At 33.0% G+C, this 24,455-nt stretch overlaps 1 long non-coding RNA gene across 1 annotated transcript in view; it reads left to right on the top strand.

The window, feature by feature from the left end:
* Positions 1-14,924, top strand: part of LOC147816656 (uncharacterized) — a 109,341-nt gene extending 94,417 nt beyond the window's left edge. Inside the window, exon 4 of the long non-coding RNA XR_015428634.1 lies at positions 14,164-14,924. This is a non-coding gene — a long non-coding RNA (uncharacterized LOC147816656). The remainder of the gene's footprint in view (positions 1-14,163) is intronic.
* The last annotated feature ends 9,531 nt before the right edge of the window (positions 14,925-24,455 follow it).

Genomic DNA, 24,455 nt, shown 5'->3' with positions numbered 1-24,455 from the left:
TTCTTAAGAAACGCTTAAATAATGAAATTTTATCATTGGCTTAGAATTCGTCAATCATGAAAATCAAACTGCAGACCATTCTGTGTTTTGTAAACATTTGAATAAGAACAACTGTGATGTTAGCTAGCTTATAATTCTCAAAAATATAAGAGTTTTTTATACGTTGTTTAATATCTGATTATTTTTCATTCGTTTTGTCAGATAAACTCAGCTAAAACTTTTAAAAATTATCGACACGCAAAAAAGCTTTGAAACTGAACATACCGTAACGTATGCGATGACTTACTAGGTTTGAAACTTCAACTCTTTTTTTTTTCTCCTTTAATTAGTCTTAAAAAATTTAAGTGGTGTGTAATAATACTGATTGGTTAGTCTTTACAGAAAATAAACGTATTAACAGATTCGACATGGCAAGTAATAATTTAGTTCTGCCGATTTTAGAAAGCTAAGCATGTTTATTTCTCCCACCACCCGTCAAAAAAAAAGTGCTCATAACTCATTTGGTTTGAAGAAGTAAAAATAACTATAAAATCTTGTTGCCAATTGAAGTCTTTAAAATCTTGTGATATTTTTTTAAAATTCTCAATTTGAAAAAGAAAAAAAAGCATCTTTTAAGTATTTATGGGGTTTTATGTACTAAATTAATGCCTGCCTTGCTGAAGCGCATTTTAAGATCGTTTTTTTTTCTTCTTCCACTGACAAAGAAATCCGGGATTTCAGTGCCAATCATATTTAAAAAAGAATGAAAAAAAAAGCAGGTAAGGTTAAGCCCTAAACAAATGGAAAGCACCAACTGTCAACCATACATTAATGTCACCAGGCGTCGTCTATGTTCAGTTTTTTTCCCTCCTCCGATTTTCACTTTAAAGCAATGGAAGATTCGCAAAACCGATGGAAAGAAGATACGAAAGAGAACATTTTTTCCCCCAATAGAATGGGTTTAGCGAAGAAAAACAAACGCCTTCCCGCCTTCTTCACTCTTTTTTTTAAGGTTGTTCTTTAAATGCTCCTGTTATAAAGTAACACTTTTCAGCTAATAATAGGCTATTTTTTGAACAGTTAACCGATGACTGTTAGTTTAAGTTGGATCCATCCTTAAGTTGGATTTCATTTATTAACTTCTTACCTGTTTTAATGCTATATTTACTTTCTGCTTCCTGCTGGAGCATTCAGGAAAAGCTTAGAGAAAAAGAAATAAAGTGTCAAAAACAAAAGGATGTGGAAGTTCTCAACTGGAATGTAATGACATCAAAAACAGGGTGGGTAAAATACCATATGGCGTAATATTAGATCAAAAACGGGGTGAACAAAATGCCATATTATTAAGTCAAACTCGGATGGTCAGAGACAAGCTAAAGAACTGAATCGAGACTGTCCTAGTGTACGTCAAAAAGAGCTCATGAAGCTGAACAGGAACAGTTTGAGGAAGATCATTGGTCTTCTCACTGGACACTGCATCCTCAGGAGACACCTATACATAATGGGAATTGAATCTAATCCTCTTTGTCGAGGTTGTCATCTTGAAGAGGAGACTTCACGACATTTACTTTGTGATTGTGCGGTCTATTCTGCTCAAAGATTTGAGCATTTATGGCAAACATTGCATTAAAGCCTGGGAACTGTAAGACGTTCCTGTCAGGTGTTTGATGAACATCATTTCAGCCATAAGGCTTTATTGTTAATCGTGATTTAGAGTTTTATTTTTATTTTATAACCGTCGTTGAACAGCCGACCCAATATCATGGGTTTACGACTACTTACGTTCAACTCCGTAGCCTTGTAATTTTGAACCAATCCAGAAGACAAGGAAACTCCTGGATCAGTACCCCCAGAGGTATTGATTTGTTGTGGGAACATGGAGGACTTTGAGACTCGACAGATTTAGCGTGCATCAGTCACCATTTACTACACGAGGATCGAACCCACGACCTCTTGGATATAGGCCCAGCGCCCTACCGACCAGGCTATCCCGGCCCGTGATTTAGAGTTTGGACTCAATAGACCTCTGGTCGATGTGCCCTGCTCTTCGAAGCTGCCTAACCTCTAAGTCTATTATTACGTCAAAAACAAGATGAGCAAAATACTATATCTTGTAGTATTACGTCAAAAACAGGGTGCGCAAAATACCATATCGCATAATATCTCATCTATTACTTAAAATATTTCTTTCGTAGATTTTTTGTTCTCCATTATTCAGAAATTTGCTTAATATTTCGGTTTTTCTTTTTTGTTGACAACGTGAAAATGAAATTTCATCTGCCCCCCCCCCCTCTAGAAACTACCCTATAGTGTTTTATTTAATAATATATATTTTTTATTTAGAGAAAGTTTGAAAATATTGTGAGAATACTGTGCCAAATGTTTTAACACACTAAAATATATTTCCCCCGCATTTTTTCTCTTTTTTCAAATCTTTAATGTTCTTTGTACCTTTTCTTCGAAAAATGTCGATCTCTTTAAACATTTTTCCTTATGGAACCTCTGTTCGGGATAGTATCTTCACTCTAAAAAATCAAGTATAGACCACCTTTCCTAAATTTAGTTTGGACATTCGCTTGTTCGATTCTTTCAAAATAATACAGAAGACATGAAGTTACCTGAATTAAGTTCAAACCCTATGCAACATAATAAAGGGGAACACTTATCCATTAAAGTAATAATAACTTAGTTAATACTTACATGTCATTTATGGATACTCATTTTCACCTTGACATTTTGCAACTTCGTGCAAATTGCGTTTTATACATACCCTAGCAGGAAAAAAAAAACTTGGGACAATGTTCATGAATCTTAGGTCAATAAGGATTCAAAGGGCCATAATTTTTCCAATATTGGTCCTACATAGAGTTTTTCAATTCACCCGATATTTTATAGCCACTTTGTAACCATCAATATCGGATCTATATAGAATTGTCATAGTCGCCCGATATTTTATATCCATTATTTAGCCGATGCAGGTTCTATATTGGCCAATGTAGGCCCTGAATAGACCGTACCAGGACCCATATTAAAAAAATCTGGACATTCCAATATGGGTCCCTCGTTGCATGTTCTTGTTGAACCCATAGTGTGCCCAACTGGGTTATTGTTGTATATTGCCAAAGTATAATTGTTATTTGGGTATTTTTCCCCTATGAATGGTCCAGCAAATTAAATTTTGACTGTGATGCCAATTAATTGTTTCATTTCGAGAAAAAAAAAGCCATTACTCGTTTTGAATACAGAGTTGAAGTTAGAACACACACTTTGAGACAGGTAACAAAATAAATGGATGTTCGAGTTTTTTTTCTTCTTTTCTTCTGCCTTCAGCCGCATGGTTAGAAAAGAAAGAGATTGAAATAAACAAAAAATGAACTTCTTCTCAGTTAAACAATTAACACGGTAAACAGAAGCGATAGACCTTCTCTGGAAACAAAAGAAAACCAGACATGCGACGACAAAACGGAGCCAGCCTTTGTTGTTTATTTTTTTGTCCCTCATTCACTTCAAAAAAAAAAAACTTGCAGGCAGAAGAAAGAACTTTGCTTAATTCTTCAACAAGTTAGTGATTCCAACTTTTGTTTAAAGAAGTGTCTCCCCCCCCTCCCTGACCGAAAGAATGAATTGGATTCTATTTATGGAATATGTACATATTATGTGAATGTCTACGGGGGGTGGAGTACAATGGTTCTCACCTTTGTTTGAAATTCTTAAATGCCAATCGGTGATTGCAAAATCTCCAAAGGGGGTTCGCATTAATAGTCGTAATTTGCTTCATAAGTAGCATAATTAAAGTAATGCTTCTAATGACTCAGGGAAATAAAAGACATCAATTACTCAGCTCCATCGTCGATAGAGTGGGGGGATAATTTCCACCCTTTTCCGATTGGTGGAGACCTTTAAAGTCATTTTGAAATGAGTGATTGCAAAATGTCACTCTACATTAGAGCTAGCTAGAGAGCTAAATTTTTAATTTTTTTAAATCTAAATTAAAGCTGGAGAGCTAAAGTATCTATTTTTTAAAGCTTTAGTAAAGCTAGAGAGCTAAATTATCTATTTTTTAAAAGCTAAATTAAAGCTAGAGGGGTTGATTTTCTATTTTTTTGAAGCTAAAGTAAAGCTAGAGAATTGAATTATCTATTTTTTAAAGTTAAAGTAAAGCTAGAGAGCTAAATTATCTATTTTTTAAAGCTAGAGAGCTAAATTATCTATTTTAAAGCTAAATTATCTTTTTTTAAGCTAAATTAAAGCTAGAGAGCTAAATTATCTATAATTTTTTAAAGCTAAAGTAAAGCAAGAGAGCTAAAATATCTATTAATATATCAGATTGTTTTCCAATCTCATAATATATTTATTTTCAGAAATTCATAAATATTGAAAGTAGTTTTAAAATTTTTCATTATTATTATTCACTCAGATAAAGTCCTGCTCAAGCAAAAAACATTTCTACGAACACAAATGTTCATTCTTCGGGGGTTTTGAACCTGTTCAAAGTTGTTGTTTTCGTGTCCATGGATCTTCAGATAACATCAAAGGTGTGAACTATTGCGGCTGCCAGCTTCTGCGCCTCTTGACTATGTTCTTCTGTTCAAAGATAACTCTACCCATTAAATAGGTTCGTTTGTTCTGGAGTATACGAGAGGAGGCTATTGAGACTGATTTTAAAACCATTTTTGTTTAAGAAAAAGAAATTACTCGGAACTGAATCCATTTCACCCTTTTCTATAAAAATCTTTTTTTCTTTAATGGCCGGCACTTGGATCGATTTCCCATTAGCCTCAGATACGCCAGAATTGCTACTCTCTTATCGTTACCCAATGGGCACCTGTGGCTAGGGCCACGGCGGTGGAGAAGCGTCGCTCACGTCATACAACCACAAATCCGTTAAGAGGGCGGGTAACAATCATACAAAAGAAAGGACATAGGACACAGAGAGGAAGTTACATCCATGCCTACGATGGGATTCGAACCCACAACCACTGGCCCTGTAGTCCAGTACAATAGCCACTAGACTAGTGACCGGCTTCATAAAAATCTTATATTAATCTTAAAAATCTTATATAATCTTGGAGGTTCTTGATTGTAACGCTGACAAAATATTCTCTGCACTGAGGCAATTGTTAAATTCGAACACGCAGAATGCTTTCTGCACGGAACTCGCCATTTTCACTAATGAACTCGCGAATGCGCAGGATTCCGCTTCACTGCGCCTTACATAAAGAAATTTTGAAGTTCCGTATTAATCTTATCTATAAATTACTTTTCATTAAATAGTTATAGCTGTATTTATAGCTATATTCATTTTGTATTAACCTGTATTAATTGTTACTGATCGTTAACTTATCATACGGGGTGAACAACGCACCACCAGTTTATTTTTAATCGGAAATAAACAATCTACTTATTTAACCACAATTCTTGCAGCCAACTTTAGTGACGGATCAATAGTGACCTGTTTTGAAATAAGTTTTAAAGGCCTATGGAATCTCTTAAAAAAATCTCTTCTATCATCGAATCCCATATCTCGGAATTCGATTTGAGAATATTTATCTTTACGAATGGAATTATATTGTGGAAATGGGCCCGAGTTCTTAGAGGGTCCCCAAAAACTATGGATTTGATCTTTCTTTTTTTGCAATCTTATACTTCTGACACAGTTATAATTTTTTGAAAGAATGTATGAGAATGAGATGAAATATTAAAAGAAAAATGGGATCTGCGATGTGCATATGTTCTGCAACTGTGACATTGATCATATTCGTATGTTAAATGTGGAATTGAGGGCGGGATAGCCTGGTTGGCAGGGAGCTGGACTCACGTTCGTGGAAACGGGAGTTCGTATCCAGTCGACTGTGTAGTAAATGATGACTGATGCACGTTAAATCTGTCGGAGATGGGTCGTTCTCTGGTTCCAGTCGAAATTACGATCTGGGGATGAAAGAATGCATATATGAATGGGTCCCCCCCCCCCAATACACGGGTGGGGCTGAAGTCGATTTCTTGAACATAGATGGCGTCGCTGGAAAACAAAGAATAATCGCACCCATCTGCCTTAATGACCTATAACAACAACAACAACAAATGTAGAATTACACAAAGGTGGAAATATATTTCATTATTACTTAAAAATTCTTCCACACTTACAAAAATAAATTTTTATTATAATTTAGTTTAGTAATTCTAGTTTTAAATCGTTTATTTGCTAACATTGTGATTATTTTTTTGTTTCGTTTCTTTTCTTCTTAAATTTGAGCTTTAAAATAATTTTCTGAGGCAAATATTGGGAATTTTTTGAGTAAATGAAAATTTTTGTTTTTTTTTCATATTTTAGATTTTAATTTTAGATTTTCTTCTTTAAATCCTTGTTTGTAAATCTCTTTTTTCATGGGAAAAACGTCACTTTATTTCTCAGCAGTATCATCAACTTTAAAATTTTCGTTCTTGATGTTAAATTTGCAAAGTTGCGAGATTCTAAAAATTGGACGTCAAATTACTTCAATGAAAGGCAATATTACGGCCATTTTTTTACCGTTAAGTTTTAAAAAATATTTTTAAAGTCACTTCTGCATTTTTAAGAAAACCATTAACGAATTAAAGTAAAATTTTATTTTCGAACACGCAAAATATTTTCTTAATTCCTTAATTAATGTTGATCGGTAGTAGAACCCGTTAAAAAATTGTAATTTAAAAATTCGGAATCTTTATTACAGTAACATGATTATTTATTTACGAAAAACTAATGTTTTTGGCATCATTTTTTGGCATTGGGTACATATTTACCCGATACTCCAAACACTGATGTTTCTTCTAATCTATCGTCAGTAAGTATTAAAATAACGAATAAATGTAATTATATCCACGAATAAGTTAATATCAAATCGGATGTAATAAATATTTCGGACATTCACCAAAGCGACTTTGTGATTGTCGACATTCACCGGTGAAAGTCAACAACCACCGATTTTGGTCATTCACAGTAACATGCACATCATTTACATAATAACCTCTTCAGCACGTTTATTTCATACTTTGCCTAAATAGCATCCGGCATTATATAGAATGCCTAGACAAAGTGTGAAATATAAATCATTTCATACTTTGCCGTCTAGTTTTAGGCATTATATATAATGCCGGATTTCATACTTTGCCGGTAACATATATATTAGATTATTTCCAGTAATACATGGGCATTTTCAGAAAATATGACATGAAACAAGTTTTAAAAAAAATCACGCTTTACCAAAAATTTAACAAATTTTGCAAACAGTTCAGTCTGTTGTTTCTTCAATATGTACTCTGGAATTACCGTACTTTGACCAAAAAAAAGACTATTTTTAAAATATTCTTTTAGTATTTTTCTATAAATAATAGCTTTTTAAAAGAATTGCCACGCATACGCTCGTATATTAAAATAAAACCAGTTTTAAAAGATTCGCGATTTATTTCGCGATCGCAAAAATATTAAAAAAATTCGCAAAGTGTCCGTTCTTTTCATGCTCAGTTCTTCTCATATCTCCGCTGAAAATTGCGTGTTTGGGACAAAATAAAACTTTATTCTTAGATTATTTCTAGCCATGAATGGGTATTTTTGGAAAATATGACACTTGTATAACAACATGAAATCAGTTTTAAAATAATCGACCTTTCCAAAAATATTAAAAAAATTCGCAAATGTCCGTTCTTTTCATGCTCAGTTCTTCTCATATCTCCGCTGAAAATTGCGTGTTTGGGACAAAATAAAACTTTATTCTTAGATTATTTCTAGCCATGAATGGGTATTTTTGGAAAATATGACACTTGTATAACAACATGAAATCAGTTTTAAAATTATCGACCTTTCCAAAAATATTAAAAAAATTCGCAAAATGTCCGTTCTTTTCATGCTCAGTTCTTCTCATATCTCCGCTGAAAATTGCGTGTTTGGGACAAAATAAAACTTTATTCTTAGATTATTTCTAGCCATGAATGGGTATTTTTGGAAAATATGACACTTGTATAACAACATGAAATCAGTTTTAAAATTATCGACCTTTCCAAAAATATTAAAAAAATTCGCAAAGTGTCCGTTCTTTTCATGCTCAGTTCTTCTCATATCTCCGCTGAAAATTGCGTGTTTGGGACAAAATAAAACTTTATTCTTAGATTATTTCTAGCCATGAATGGGTATTTTTGGAAAATATGACACTTGTATAACAACATGAAATCAGTTTTAAAATAATAGACTTTTCCAAAAATATTAAAAAAATTCGCAAAGTGTCCGTTCTTTTCATGCTCAGTTCTTCTCATATCTCCGCTGAAAATTGCGTGTTTGGAACAAAATAAAACTTTATTCTTAGATTATTTCTAGCCATGAATGGGTATTTTTGGAAAATATGACACTTGTATAACAACATGAAATCAGTTTTAAAATTATCGACCTTTCCAAAAATATTAAAAAAATTCGCAAAGTGTCCGTTCTTTTCATGCTCAGTTCTTCTCATATCTCCGCTGAAAATTGCGTGTTTGGGACAAAATAAAACTTTATTCTTAGATTATTTCTAGCCATGAATGGGTATTTTTGGAAAATATGACACTTGTATAACAACATGAAATCAGTTTTAAAATAATAGACTTTTCCAAAAATATTAAAAAAATTCGCAAAGTGTCCGTTCTTTTCATGCTCAGTTCTTCTCATATCTCCGCTGAAAATTGCGTGTTTGGGACAAAATAAAACTTTATTCTTAGATTATTTCTAGCCATGAATGGGTATTTTTGGAAAATATGACACTTGTATAACAACATGAAATCAGTTTTAAAATAATAGACCTTTCCAAAAATATTAAAAAAATTCGCAAAGTGTCCGTTCTTTTCATGCTCAGTTCTTCTCATATCTCCGCTGAAAATTGCGCGTTTGGGACAAAATTAAACTGTTTTATCTTAATTCTCAGATTATTTCTAGTTATGAATGGGCAATTTTAGAAAATATGACACTCACATATCAACATAAAACCATTTTTCAAATAATCAACCATTTTAAAAAATTTTTTAAAAATCGCCAAGTGCCCTTTTTATTGTTTTTTTAATATGTACTCTGGATATATCGTGTTTTGGATGAAATAAAACTGTCTTAAAAATAAATTTATTTTATTTTGTTGTATAGCGAATGAAACTACCTTTTAACCGGACAACAAGAACAATGTAAAATTTGGAGAAAACCCCTGATCATTTTGAATTTTGTTTTAAAAATACAAAAACTACGTCAAAAATTATTCGAAACTTTTTAAATTTTTACAATATTAAAATAAGATTTTTTCTGATTAATTACCGTATACGATTCGCTTAAAAATGATGGAAAAAAAATTTAAAATTTTTTTATTACGCTTCATGCTCAGAACAGAAGAACTACTTTAAATACTCATATCTATCTCCGTTTTCAAACTTTTTAAGTAAAATTTTTTTTAAATTTTAAATTGCTGCCAAAATTTGGTTTAATTTTTCTGAATTTTTTCAAAGTACCGTAAGTCAAAAAAATTAGGTTTTTATAAAAATGTCCATATTTCTGAAAATATTTAGGCTGGAATTACTAAAATTTATGCAGTAGTTGCAAATAACAATTAAAGTAATCGATACGAGTTGCAAGCTTTTTGTGTGATTTTCTGGCTTAGGGTGTTTAAAAATACTAGTTTTCTTCTGTAATTTATTGTCGGTCCCTCAAGCCTCTGAAAGCTTTAAACCTTATTGCAAACTATGAAATATTGCATGAACTAAGCACCACTAAAGTTACAAAATAATCCTACAACGTGTGTTTAGTCTTAGTATTTATTTTTGTTTTATATTTTATAACCGTCGTTGAACAGCCGACCCTATTTTTGGGTTTACGACTTCTAATGTTCAACTCTGTAGCCTTTTACTTTTGAACCCATCCAGAAATTCCTGAATCAGTACCCCCAGAAGTACTGATTTGTCATGGGAACAAGGAGGACTCTGCGACTCGATAGATTTAACGTGCATCAGTCACCATTTACTACACGGGGAGTCTTCGCCGGTGGGGATCGAACCCACGACCTCTTGGGCATGGGTCCAGTGCCCTACCAACCAGATTATCCCGGAATGAAATACCCAGTTTGAATTGACCCAAGTTTGATCGCTGAAATAAAATGCATCCAAAATGACCCAAATTCAACAGGATTTTACTGGAGCGCCAGAAATGCTGGAAGATCGGTCACAACAATAGAAGCGACAAGAAGAAAAAAAAAACCTCCAACTCTTTTTTAGTAACCAATTGTCTTGATGATACACCATTCATTTAAAATCCTGACGTTTTTGGACGCCTGATGAAACATGTCGGAAATGCTATGGAGGAAAGAAAGAAAAGAAAAAATGGGAGTGTGACAAACAAATTGTGGTAAAGGAATTAAAACTAGAACCTAAGTCAAACCCTAAGTTTTCTACACACATAAAAAGAAACTTTTTTTTGTCTTTCTTTATTTAGAATGGGACTATGAGAGGGGAGGAAAAACTCTTCCGTTCCGCCACCTCTTTTTCCCTTCACTTTTCGAAACTTGAGATGGTTCGGATAGAGGAAAGGCTTGGAAGAGGTAATTAGGCCGAAAGAAATTTCATTTATAATATATGTGAAGAGATAAGAAAAAATACCTCCGGTACACAGACCTGAATTACTTTTTGCACGATAAAAATACTTCCGACATTAAATTTTTTTATTGTTGTTGTTGTTGTCATTTAATTGTTTTAGAACCTTTTCTTCTGACCATAAATTTTGTCGTGCAGTATATAATAAAACGAAGAAAATTATAAAAATATTATAAATTTTTCCTTTTCTCGGAAATTTTTTTCTACATTTTTGTATACATTATGCTTATTAATTCACGCTTAATAATTTAGAGCTCTATTTTTGTTTCAATGATGCTTAATACTAAAAAAAAAACGCAGATAAAAATGCGTGTTGGAAATCGGAGGGAAAATAACTGGAACTAAATTTTTTCTTTTAATTTTGGAGCATTATACCTCGAGTTTTATCTATTTCGTTAATATGCTTTTTTTCCCCAACCTTTTTCTTTGGTTTCTAAGCGCTTAAAAAGTCTATGCTAGAATACAAGATTTAAAACTTCCGGACCTTCAAACACTGTAGTTTATGATAGTGTTTACCTGAAAATTACATGAATGTAATTTTCCAAGTCTAATTTTCAATTAACATTGAAATGTAAAATAGATCAAATTTTAATAAGGGCATAAATTGAAGAAATGTTTTTGAATCAACGTTTTGACAGGCTGAATATTTCTAGAACTCTGCTTTAAAAAGCGTACCAGCAAAGAAGATATAAAGGTGGACTAATGTCGAAAGGAACTGGAAAGCATCAGTTGTGGGGACTGGCGAGTACATCGAGTTACAACAACTAAAATCATCTCGAGGCATGGTGGCTCGGGGAAAAGAGCGTTTTCCTTCCAATGAGGTGAATTGAGCCGCGATCGCTCAAGGGATAGAGCGTTCGCTTTCCAATGAGGTGCTCCGGGTTCGAATCCTGTCAATAATTGGTCGAATTCCGTATCCAGCTTGCACCGATCACAGCGCTGACGTGAAATATCCTCAGTGGTAAACGGATCATGGGCTAAAGTCTCCTTGCCGTCAGGCTAATCGTAGGAGGTTCTTGTGGTCTTCCTCTCCATGTAACGCAAATGCGGGTAAGTTCCATCAAAAAGTTCTCCATGGAGTCAAATCTCTTCCAATACTTGATCCAGGAGTTCCCTTGTCTTCTGGATTGGGTTCAAAATTACAAGGCAATGGAGTGGAACATTGGGAGTCGTAAACCGGAAAAAAATGAGTCTGCTTTTCAACGACGGTAGTAAAGTAAAATAAAATATTCTTTTTCGTGATATCGTCTCCCAGCAAATTAAGTGAGCTGTGTGTTGTCACAAGGAGGACGACGTCAGATCCCCTTGATTTGGGAAGGACGTCGAATTAAAGTGAATCAACGTAAAACAAACTTCGGATGAACTTGTGTATTATTCTTCAAGAGTTTCTAACAAGTGATGAACTCCTCCTCCAAAAGCAGGAACAACATCTTCATTAATCATCCATATTATTTTGATTTTTTTCTTCCTTTCCTTTCTTTTTAAAAAAAAAGGAAGGGAAGGAAAAAAAAAAGGGCCAGTCAAAGAGAAAGAAGAAAAAAAACTGGCAACAAATCGTGAGAAATGCATGGGGAGGAAGAACTGTTTTTAGAATCTACTTGAAGATGGTATCTCCCGCCGTTAACTCCGACGACAATTAAAGGGAAGACAATGTCCAAGGATGCCTATTTACTCGCCTCGTTTACTTCCAGGTATAAAGGAAAGTCTATTCCTCTCTCTCTGTTCTTTTGGAAGAAAGATCATGACACATGTTATGCTTTGCATTGAAAAGTATGGCTATAGTTTGTCTAAAGTAAGAACTCCCCTAGCCATTCGTCTGGACCCATGGCGGTGACTATGGTAACGAGATATAACTATTTCAAGTAGGGGTGTGGAGTCACTGTTTAGAACAGGCTTTGGTCGGTGAGAGAAAGGAAATCTTTTTCTTCTGTCTATTGTCAAACTGTTTTGGTCGAGAGCAGAAAATCGAGGGAGGAAGTGGTGGGCAAGTAAAAACTTCTAAAATAAAAAAAACGATACACAAGTTTTAATTTAAATATTTAATGAGATGAATGAAATTGCGATTTCATTTTTAAAAATTCTTTATACTGAGATTCCAAGTGAGATGTACTTATTTTAAAGAACGAGGCTAAATGTTTGTCTGTTAGTCCACTTCTGAAATGATTTTTTCTAGGGTTCATAGTTGAAAACACTTGCTCACATATATGAGATAAAGGCATATTTAGAAGCTTTAGCATATTTAGAAGCAACTGCTTCAGGTGTCGCAAATCTACGGGTATTCTATAAAGAACATCTGCTTTCAACATTTTACCCATGGAAGATATTTCCATCAATTTATGTTTGTAGTACAAAAATATGTTTGTCGTACAAAAACTAAGCATTTCAAACCTTTTCTCATCTTTGAAAGCTAATTAATTTTCATGACATAAAATAAAATGATGTTTAGTCATTTAAAATTGCTTTATTATTCATAATTAGTAAATTTGTTTTTATACATAATTTTAGCAGTTGGGATCATTTTTATATAAGCTGAATTTCAATCATTGATTCATCATTTCATAACGCCAACAAAAGGGACATTCCCGAACCAAGAAAATGACTCTGACTAAAATTAAAATCGTTTGCAAAAAACCATGCGCCTTCGATAGCACTTTTGAAGTCAATGGGGGTAACCTCTAAGGACGACCCACCTTTAATAACTACCATTTGACCGTGGAACGGTGAGTGGTCGCTCCCGACAGGTTGCACTGTACTTTATTTTTTGTCTACGGAATATACCAACGAAATCTTTTTTTTTTAAAAAATAAGAAAATTAAAACAAAATAAGTCATAGAGAACAAATGAAGCGCTTTGTTAATAAAGTAAGACATCACTTCAAAAACATCTGGAAAAAAAAAGTTGTGATCGCCTTATTTTATTACGATCACTGTGATTAGCCATTGGTCAAATGTTTTTTCTTTCTGGATTAACTAAGTTTCAAATCATGGGTTGCAAAAACTGTCTCCATTGATGTTTGTCGTCGGATTGATTTTCATATCCGGCCTATGACGTCACAAAATACTTTTACTTCTTCAGCATTCATATTTATAATGAAATCACCGTCAAGCCAGCCATTATACGTTAATAATAAAAAGCATATAAAAATACTTTCAATTATTATTATATAAATACATTAAAAATGTGAAAATAAAAAGAAAAACACCAGCTGTCGCTATAGCAACGCATGCGCACTGTCTACTACTACTCTTGAACACAATTGAAAAGTGTGTGGACGCCATCAAATCCGAACTACGACCCGTTTTGCCAATGGGCAAAAAATGAAAAAAAAAAATTTACGAAATTGCCATGTAAGGGAAGAGGTTCTCAGGAGGATCCGACTAAATTATTGTTCAGTTCCAATAAACTCCTACTGTAACGTATTAAAAGATAAAAACACTTCATTCAGGAATTTTAGTTGCTAATTCTTCCCATATCTCGTTGAATATGGTTATCACTTATCATCCATTGAAATCTCTTCGCAACTTTTTCTAATTGTTTTTTTTCTTCCGTTGACAGGCATGTTAATCGGGATAATATGTTTACTTGTCGGAATGGGCACTGTAACTGATATTGCTACCATCTCCCTGGATCAGGAACTGTCACTCGCTCTCTCCAAAAAGGCTCTGTTCGAACACATGTTTTTCTCCCCCCTCCTCTACAATCTCAGTTCCACTTGTAATCGGGGTCTAAAAATATGGCAAAGAACACAAGAACCTTTCGACATGCCTTGGGCACCATCCAAACAAAAATACTATTATGTCAATCAATTTCGGAGAGATCGACAAAACGATGTTTTGGAAAGTTCTTCTTCTTCTCAACTTAAATGTTCCAAAGAAATTAAAAGTTGTACAAACGTTTCCTCTATTCATAGTTGTAAGAATAAAGTTGTTGAAGATCGTGAGTAAAAGATGCATCTATGATTTTGACGCAATGGCAAATAGGATGATTGATGAGCACAAGTCATTCGGATTTCTGCTCAATATTGGATACTTGATATTTTCTATCAATCATCAAAATTTTATTTTAAGAAAAAAACGATATTGTTAATAGCTTTTCTAGTACTTTATTGTTAATTAATTAAAAGCCTGTAATATAAGCCTTTAAGATACATATAAAAGCTGGTCATCATGCCTTGGTTTTGCCTTCTTCTTAACTTAAATGTTTCTAAAGAAATTAAAATTTGTAAAGCGTTTATTCTATTGATAGTTGTAAGAATAAAGTTGTTGAATATCGTGTGTAAAAGATGCATCGATGCTTTTGACGCAATGGCAATTACGATGATTATGAGCGCGAACCATTCGGATTTTGTCTCAATATTGGATCTTCGACGTTTTTATAAAACATCGTGTTAAGAGCTTTTCTAATGCTTTATTGTTAAGTAATTATAAAGCTTGTAATAAAAGTCTTTGAGATACATGTGAAAGCTGGTCATTATTCGATATTATATTGCGAATATAGAGATCTAGTTCAAAATCTTGAAGTTAAAGTTCAACATTTTCAATCATAATGTAATTTTACGTGTGAAACAATCTCTTCGTAAATAATTTAAAACGAAGCTAGTTGAAAGTTCCGACGCAGCCTGAAAAGAATCTAGCAATTGAAGGAGTGCCTAGTAGAGATATAAGCTTTTCTTAAGTATATTTTTGCTAAATTTACTCCCACCAAATAGCAAAAAAGCAGCTTTAACAGAACTAACAACTGGTGGCTAAAATGACACGAGTTATAGAGTCCACCATGCTTCAGAATTTTTACTGAAAGAGAATGAAAATGTAATTAAACAACCTTTGTCGCTTCTTTCAGAAGACGCCTTACCACGGGTCTCTAAGTTTCAATTTCTGGAGGAAAAAAAATCCCTAATATCAAAATGCCAACAAATTGTTGGACGAGAGCTCCTACATTCCGAAATACTAAGTTATCTTCACATAATTTATTTTCATTTCTTTTCAGTATTTAAAGCTTCACGGATTGCTCTAGGTTAGTCTGAACTCACTTTTTCTGTACTTTAAGTTTTAAATGAGTTATGGAGGAGAAAAAGAATTAGCGACGAAAAGTTTCTCTCAAGGTATGGCGTCCTCTTAAGCCCAGTACCAAGTCTATTAACTATTTTCTCTCTCTCTCTCTCTCTCTTTGTCAGTGTATCTCTCTATCTATCTTTCTATATGTCTCTATATATCTCTTTATCTCTATCTATCTATATGTCTCTATATATCTCTATCTATCTAGTATGTCTATCTATTTATCTATCTATACCTATCTGTCTATTTATCTCTCTCTATCTGTCTCTCTCTCTCTCTATTTGTCTATCTATTTCTCTCTCTATTTATCGATCTACCTATCTCTATCAGTCTATCTCTTTATGTCTCTCTCTAGCTATCCATCTATCTCTTTATATGTATATATATATATGTATATATAACGACACTTTAAAACCCTCTTGTTACACTCAATTTGCGCTTTTGTTTTCATATTTTGTAATCTGGCAATCTTTCTGCGAAAACATTTTTAAATCTTTCTTGAAAAATATCCGTCCATGTAAGTTGTTATGATTTTGCTACTCGCTTTATAGTCCCCCCTTTTTAATGTTTTTTCTTTTTATTTTATTTTATTATCTGTTTTTACATGTTATTTTTACTTTTTATGATCTTTTTTATTTGTTGTTAGATAAAAAAAATTTTTTTGAGTGCTCCTCACACTATTGTATTAATATATTTTGCTTTGGCTTTATTGATACAATATCAGAAAGCACTCTGCTTCGCGGATATAATCGTGTGGGCTGAAGAAAAGATTATATCTTTTTTTCCCGCTTTTTTCCGGTTTTTTAATTAACATTTTATTTTTTTTTTATTTTTTTTTTTTTATAAAATGTTTGTTATTTTTTTTTACTTATTATTTCCCACCCCCTTATTTTCATATGTCTATAATTTTTCTTTGTTTTATTCTTCATTTTGAACTTATATATATATATATATCCCTATAATAGATAGACAAGTTTTCGAAATTTATACTAGAAGTTTAAAATTGGCCAAAAGTAATCCAAGTCTATCGGAACAGTCCTTGTCTTCCGGAAAGATAAAGAAAAAGGAAACCCACACTTAATGACGTTTATAGTTAGATTGTTGTGCGTCAATGGTAGCAACAACGTCCCCTAATCTAAATAGTTTTCCCTTTGAAATCCTCACCTCGTCAGTCTGGATGAGGCCGACACTCAGTCGCCTGCCCCAACTGACAACCGAAACACACGACTGAACTGCAGATGGTTCGTGGGCTCTCATCCAACATTTAAATCCTCCTATTACTCCTCTTTTGTCAGGTGATGAACCTCTTCATAATATATATGTTACTCGAGAATGTTGCACTCACTTTGGTGAATGTCCGATTTCTTTTAATTAATTTATTCGCTGATATTATATTTATTCGATATTTTATTCTATCTAGTGAGGATTGATGAGGAGAGACATGAGTGTTTGGAGTACCGGTTAAATGCATACTGGGCAGTGACACTTAACCTTCAAAAATATTGATGTAGGGAATACCGGGCAAATGTATAGCGGAAAAAGGGGGCACTGAACCTTAAAAAACATTAATGTAGGGCAAACGTATTAGGGCAGTGGCACTTCAATAGAGTTGGTATATATTTCTGACATTTACAAAAGCGACTAAGTGACTGTCGACACTCAATATTTTTTTACAACAGATCAGATATTAATTTATTTATTGATATTTTGATATTTATTCTATATTTTATCATTCGATCAGCAAATACGTCAGGAACACCGGGCAAAAATGTATGCTGGGTAGTTGCACTTAACTTTAAAAAATTCGATGCAGAGAATACCGAGCAAATGTATACGAGAAAATGACATTAAAAAAAAAAAGAAAAAGAAAAAAAAAGACGAAGGAAACAGTGTAGGGAATACCGCGGGCAAAGATTATATAAAAAAAAATATTGAATGTCATCACCTGCCTGGGTTCCCAACAGTGCTTTTTTTTCCAAATCTATCTTGATTCAAATATGGAATAAATATTCAAATATTGATAAATAAATTAATGTTAAATCACATCTGGCAAAGCGATTATGTGATTGTTGACATTCACTGGTGAAAGTCTGCATTCGCCACTTTTGGTCTTTCTATTTTATATTTATATTGTTCAAATTTCGTATTTTTCCTTATAAAATTTCATTTTTTAAAAAGGTGTAGAAAATTGTACACATTACCATTCAAATTTTTTCAACTCATATTAAATAAAATTAAAATAGTAAATGTTTACTAAAAATCATTTTTGGCATTAAATTATCTTTGAATAAACGCATTTTATAATTGTTTGCAAAATTATTTTTCATTCGGTCATATATTTTAATACAAAAAATTAATCTGTTAGGGTTTCTTTGTGTTAATTGTGTATTTATTTAGTAATTTTGAACTCATGTAAGTATGATTTTATAATGTTGAATATGAACAATGCGCATGCGCAAGTTGTTCATTGTGCAATCAGTGACATTCAAGAATTTGGATAGTGTAAACAGGCCTTAACTTTGCTTTCAATAGGCATTATTAGGATGAAACTTTGGTACTATAAAAACATTTTAGTAGGGGGGAATTTGAACCATGCTGCTGCATTTTAGATGTAGCAGCTGCGTTATGATTAAGGAATGAAGAGGTCCTTTTTCAAGAATATTTGTTATGAATAAATTTAATATTTTGGCAATCAACTTACCAATGACTTATGAAAGCTCTCGCTTAAAATACTTTTGTTTTAGATAAAAAAAAAAATTTAAAAAAAAGGTTGAAATGTCCCTTAAAACTTTAAATAACCTTGCAAAATGGAAAAATCAACAATCAAAATTTTACAAAATTAAGAAGAAAAAAAATTAGTTTTGTGTAAGATTATTATCTGAATACAAATTAATACATAATTAATATTTTCTTTCTGTTACCTTATTTTAAAAAAAAGAAACATCTTACATCTGGCGAGGACTTAAGAATAATAAAAAAAAAAATTATATTTTAAACCGATTACTTGATGTGTTGTACTGTTGAATAAAATTTGAAACAATAAATAAAAAGAGTCAAAATTATGCAGCTAGCTTAAGCTCTGTTTTTCGATCAATTACAATATGGGTACGAATTGTTTTAAACCCATTACGAATGGGTTTAAAAATGGATGCAACCCCCCACCCCCTTAAAATTCCACGAATAGTTTTTTCTTAAAAAGAAAACTTGTCTGTTGAAATCAGTAGCTTACAATGGTTTAAACTTCTCTTCTGTCATCTTCGACGGACTATCTCGCATCTCAAGTAACGGACGACTATTCTCGGAGTAAAGTCTCACACTGCAAAAAGGGGAGTAAAAGGGTTGGCTGGGAAACGTGCTCATCATTCCTCCCTTCAAAATACTGGGGAGGGGTGGAAAGAAAAAAAAGCAAAACTGATTCTTAGAAAGTCTTTTCCGCAGACGATCATCACTCTTTCCTTTTCACAATCCCCACTTCAGAAGAGGCGGAAAAGGCGACCGGCGCACGTGCCCGGGTGATTAAAAAAGGCGCCCAGGGCGCTAAAACTCGGATAACGCCCTTGCGACTCATTGATCGGTCACGTTTTAATCGGATGAGGGCGGCCGAGGGTTCTCAAACTGATATCTCAATTCTGGAGATTCTGTGGTCATTTAACTATCCTGATCGTTTGCCTGAATTCAGTGGTGTGAATTTCTCTAGAACGTTTCATTCTATTCTGTTCGTAAAAGAGATAAGACGCGATGCATACTCGAAAAGTTTTCTTTTCATACATCCTCTTCACACTTCCCTTTTTTTATTGATTTATTTTTTATTATTATTTTTTTAAATTGTGTTTTAGTCCCTATCTTGAGTTTCGTAAGCTCGAATGCACTCACTTTGCGTTAAATTGTTATTTTTTTGTTATTTTATTTATTTATTTATTTTTATTCGAAAATGGCAGTAATTAGGAATGTCTTTTTTGAAAATAATCTCTTTTGCTTGAGAGTTGTTTCCCTAAATCAGATTCTCAAACTGCTACCCTTTTCTTAGAAATTGGAACATCCAGCAACCTTATTCATTTTGTTCTTCAAAATAATTTCATTAATACATTATTATAAAATATAAAAAAACTTGATGAATTACAAGAATTTGTGAAGTTGCCACGATTGATCATTATTTCTGAGATTTTCAAAGAACCCTTCTTGCAAGCCTTCTCCTTAGGTAGGAAAACACAGGTCTAAACACTATAGTGATTTTTTCCTTCTTAATTTTTTCCATCAAACTCCTACATAGATCCATTTATTAAAAATGAATATTAATGATATTTATAAATATAAATAAATTACTAAAAAATGTTTTTTTATCTACAGAAAACGCAATAAAGTATATGAAACTTTTAAAGGAAAATCTAAAAAAAAAATAATAAATTATGTTTTTCTTTTTAAGATCGCATAACTCTGAAATATTGTACATAATCTTAAAGAATTATTTCAATTTTATGATTATGTTGAAAGCTTTGAAGTAATATATATAATCCACAATTGATCCTAGAGAAATATAGCGGTGTGTGTTTAACAATAACTCTTAAACTTAGACAAAACAATAATTCTTCAAGACTGGCGTTTTGAAGTTATCTAGTTTTAACCACGAAATTTAATGGAACAATTTTATGAAATACATAATGAAGCAGTCAAAATTGGGTGTTAATAAATAAATAATTTTTGTCCCGAAAAGGTATAACGTTAAACGGAATGATTATAACAACCTCATTATTTTTAAAATAAGTTTTGAATTTTGAACAATTCGAAATTTTTTACTGTAGAATAATGATCTGTCCTTTTTCTTTTCTTCACATTACCGTTTAATTGAATATATTCGAAAAAGAAAATTAAAAACTAGAAAACGATTCCAAACATACTCCATTTCTGAAAAATCCCTATCGAAATCTTTAAGAATTTTTCGCACTGATATTAGAACATACAAAAAAATAATTTTTTAAAATTTTTTTTAAACCTGGTTAAAATGGCAACACTCAGTTCAGTTTTCTGTGCCACACGAAGTTAAAAAGCTTAATTATTATTAGAATAATGAAAAATTTACAAGAAAATTATTAAAATATAAATAATAGAATAAAAAACGGGGAAAAACTTATCTATTCATCAGCTCACACGATTATATCCGCAAAAGGGAGTGCTTTCTAATAGTGTATCAATATAGCCAAAGCAAAATATATCAATACAATAGTAAGAGGAGGACTCAACGAAAAGACGAGAGGGTTTGTGACATTGAAGGTTCGGTTGGATCACCTTTCAACATAATAAGGTGCCTCCTGTCTTCAGTTTTTAAGTTTCAGATTCGAATATTTTTATTATCCCATCTATAACTTATAACTTTAAATACATGCGTTAATTCTTTAATTTTCATTCATAAATTTTTTGTTCTACATTTTTGGCACACGAACTAATTTAATAATCGAACCTGTGACCTTATATATATATATATATACAGGGTGTCCCAAAAGGTCGTTTACAAACTTAACATGTTGGTCTGTCATATCATGATGAACAAGATTTACATAGGAACTTGTGTCCAAAAATTAAAACTGAGACCGCTAGAGGGCGATAAGTGCAAGTTTGGATGAGGAGAAAAAATATGATATCGATAGCGGTGTTAATATGATTTTTATTATAAAACATCATTACATCGCAGCAAATGCTCAAAATTCCTTCCATTCGCCACAATGCACGTTTCACAGCGTCGGCGCATGGATTCACGAACCCGTTCAAATTGGCCAGGAGTGTCACGGACACGTGCTGCCGCTTCCGCGATCCTGGCGATAAGATTCATGTCCAATGTTACAGGTGTCTCGTACACTATGGACTTCATGTGTCCCCACAGGTAGAAATCCAGGGGAGTCAGGTCGGGGGATCGCGGCGGCCATGGGACTGGTCCGCCTCTACCAATCCAGTGATTAGGATAAATCCTATCCAATTATTCTCGAACAGCGTAGCTAAAGTGGGCAGGCACTCCATCATGCTGAAACCAGATGTTTCGGCGTGTAGCGGCTGGAACGTCACCCATCAGATCTGGCAAAACTCTTTCTAAAAAAATGCGATAGGTATTTCCGTCGAGGCGCTCAGGTAGAAGGTAAGGGCCAATCAACATGTCACCGATAATACCAGCCCAAACGTTTACGCTGAAACGTTGTTGCATGGGCACGTGTACATCTTGGGTTTTCATGCGCCCATACGCACATGTTGTGCAGGCTCACGACACCATCCCGTGTAAAGCAGGATTGATCAGAAAACAAAATCCATGATGTAAAATCTGGCTGTGCGACCCGCTGTTGCAAATACCAACGTGAGAATGCAATGCGTTTGGGATAATCGTCAGCGCACAATGCCTGTACTTTTTAGAATTGATAAGGGTGTTGCATGTCATCGTGCAGTATGCGTATTATGATGGAACGAGCTACACCCAAGACACGTTCGCCTTCTCGGAGACTTCTTTGCGGGTTGATGGCATACTCCTGTAGCACGGTTTCCTCTACGACTGATGTGTGTGTAGCACGCTCTCGACCGATGTGACTACATGCTACGAAAGAACCTGATTCACATAATCTGCGGTGCAATCGTCCAAACAAAACATGACGTCTGTTTGGGAAGCGCTCAAGGTACGTCCGTGCCGCGACTCGTCCATTTCCATCAGCGGCGCCGTATACGTAGTGCATGTCGGCCATTTCTGCGTTACTATACTCATTCATACTTCTCCTTCAACGTCCACGCCTGCAATGATTGTTTTTCCCACTCTCCCGTTTTCGTGCAATTCTCGCCCTCTAGCGGTCGCAGTTTTAATTTTCGGACACAAGTTCCTATGTAAATCTTGTTCATCATGATATGACAGACCAGCATGTTAAGTTTGTAAACGACCTTTTGGGACACCCTGTATATATATATATATATATATATATATATATATATATATATATATATATATATATATATATATATATATATATATATATATATATATATATATATATATATATATATATATATATATATAATATAAAACAAAAAAAGCTTCAGTTAATCTTTTTATGTTAGTTCTTTTCTGAATATCCTTTTCTTTTCTTTTATTAATCTAATCGAAATGCTTTCTCACACTTTTAAATTGACATCCTGTCCTTAAATCTATTTTTGGCTCAAGCATGCATTTAATTAAAAGGAAGACATTTTTCCCTTTACTTTTTGTGGGAATCTCGGGACCTATTTGATAAACCAATTACAATTACTCATGGTGCGTAGCGTTTTTGAAAAGTGCATAAAGGTGCTTATTTTCAATTTTCGTTTTTTAAAAGCCCGTAAAGGTGCTTTTTATATTGGGTGTTTTTAAAAAGTGCTTAATTTTCCCTTTTCGAAAATGAGATTTTTCTCTCCCCATTACCATGTTCACATAGTTCTATTCAACGTTTTCAGAATTCATTCAAATACAATGCACTTTGGTGTACCGTCGGTTCCTTAGCGTATGAAAGCGCCAATCATTCTACATGTTTGATGAAATACTTGTGGGTCTACTGAGCTAGGTTGGCTAATATTATTGCATGTGCAACAACTCTGCTGCATTCTGCTAGATATTCTCAAATTCAGACTTCATTTTCCACCCTCTGATATCGAACCCAAATATCTCTTGATTTCTATATGGTGGCTAATATAATCAAGAAAAGAGTTCTTTGTCAGAAACTAGTTATTTTAGCATGATCATGTGAAGTCTTTGAAAGCTATTTTGAATTTTGTTAATGTATATAGTGCTTTGAAATATTTTTAAAAGCTTAAAAGGTGCTTATTTTTTCTTGAAAGATTTGGTTACGCACCTTGTTACTAAGATTTCCCTCTTTCCCTAAATTGAAACATTTTACCGATTAACTTTGCAAGATTTTCCCTAACATATAATCAAGAAGCACAACTTTTCGTACACACTTTCATGACTGCTCTGTCTAATAATTAATAAATAAATTTTGTACTCTCCTTCCCTGCCTAAGACCTGTTTTAATCCTTCCACTCGGCAACAACGTCATATATATATATATATATATATATATATATATATATATATATATATATATATATATATATATATATATATATATATATATATATATATATTATATATATATATATATATAACATGAAAAGCTTTTATTAATCTTTTTATGTTAGTCTCTTTGCTATAAAACAACTCCTACTTTATTACTAATTAATTATTCAAATCGAAATACTTTCTCACACTTTTAAAAGCTACATCCTGTATCTAAATCTATTTTTGGCCCAACTATGCATAACTTTAAACAAAGATCTTTTTTCCCTTTTAAGCCGTGGGAATCACTCGAGCAAGCTCATTAACCAATAGTAATATCTAAGATTTCCCTAAATAGAGACATTTTCGGATTTTTGCAAGATTTTCCCTACCAGAAAGACTGATCCTGAATGGAGTTAACTTCACTTTTCGCTAGTCTTCCATAAGAACATGATCTAAATAAAATACATCTGATTTCATTAAAATCCTGTGTCTGTTTCCCTGCTCGGTCCGACTGCATCATTTTACATATATATATATATATATATATATATATATATATATATATATATATATATATATATATATATATATATATATATATATATATATATATATATATATATATATATGTAACACAAAAAGCTTTTATTAATCTTTTTATGTTAGTTTCTTTGCTATGAAACAACTCCTACTTTATTCCTAATTAATTATTCTATTCCAAATTCTTTCTCACACTT

This window comes from Parasteatoda tepidariorum, chromosome 1, assembly GCF_982258835.1.
Source record: "Parasteatoda tepidariorum strain Cologne lab strain chromosome 1, Ptep-v5.0, whole genome shotgun sequence".
NCBI lineage: Eukaryota > Metazoa > Arthropoda > Arachnida > Araneae > Theridiidae > Parasteatoda > Parasteatoda tepidariorum.
The sequence above is the reverse complement of the archived record's forward strand: the minus strand, read 5'-3'. Positions and strand labels throughout refer to the sequence as shown.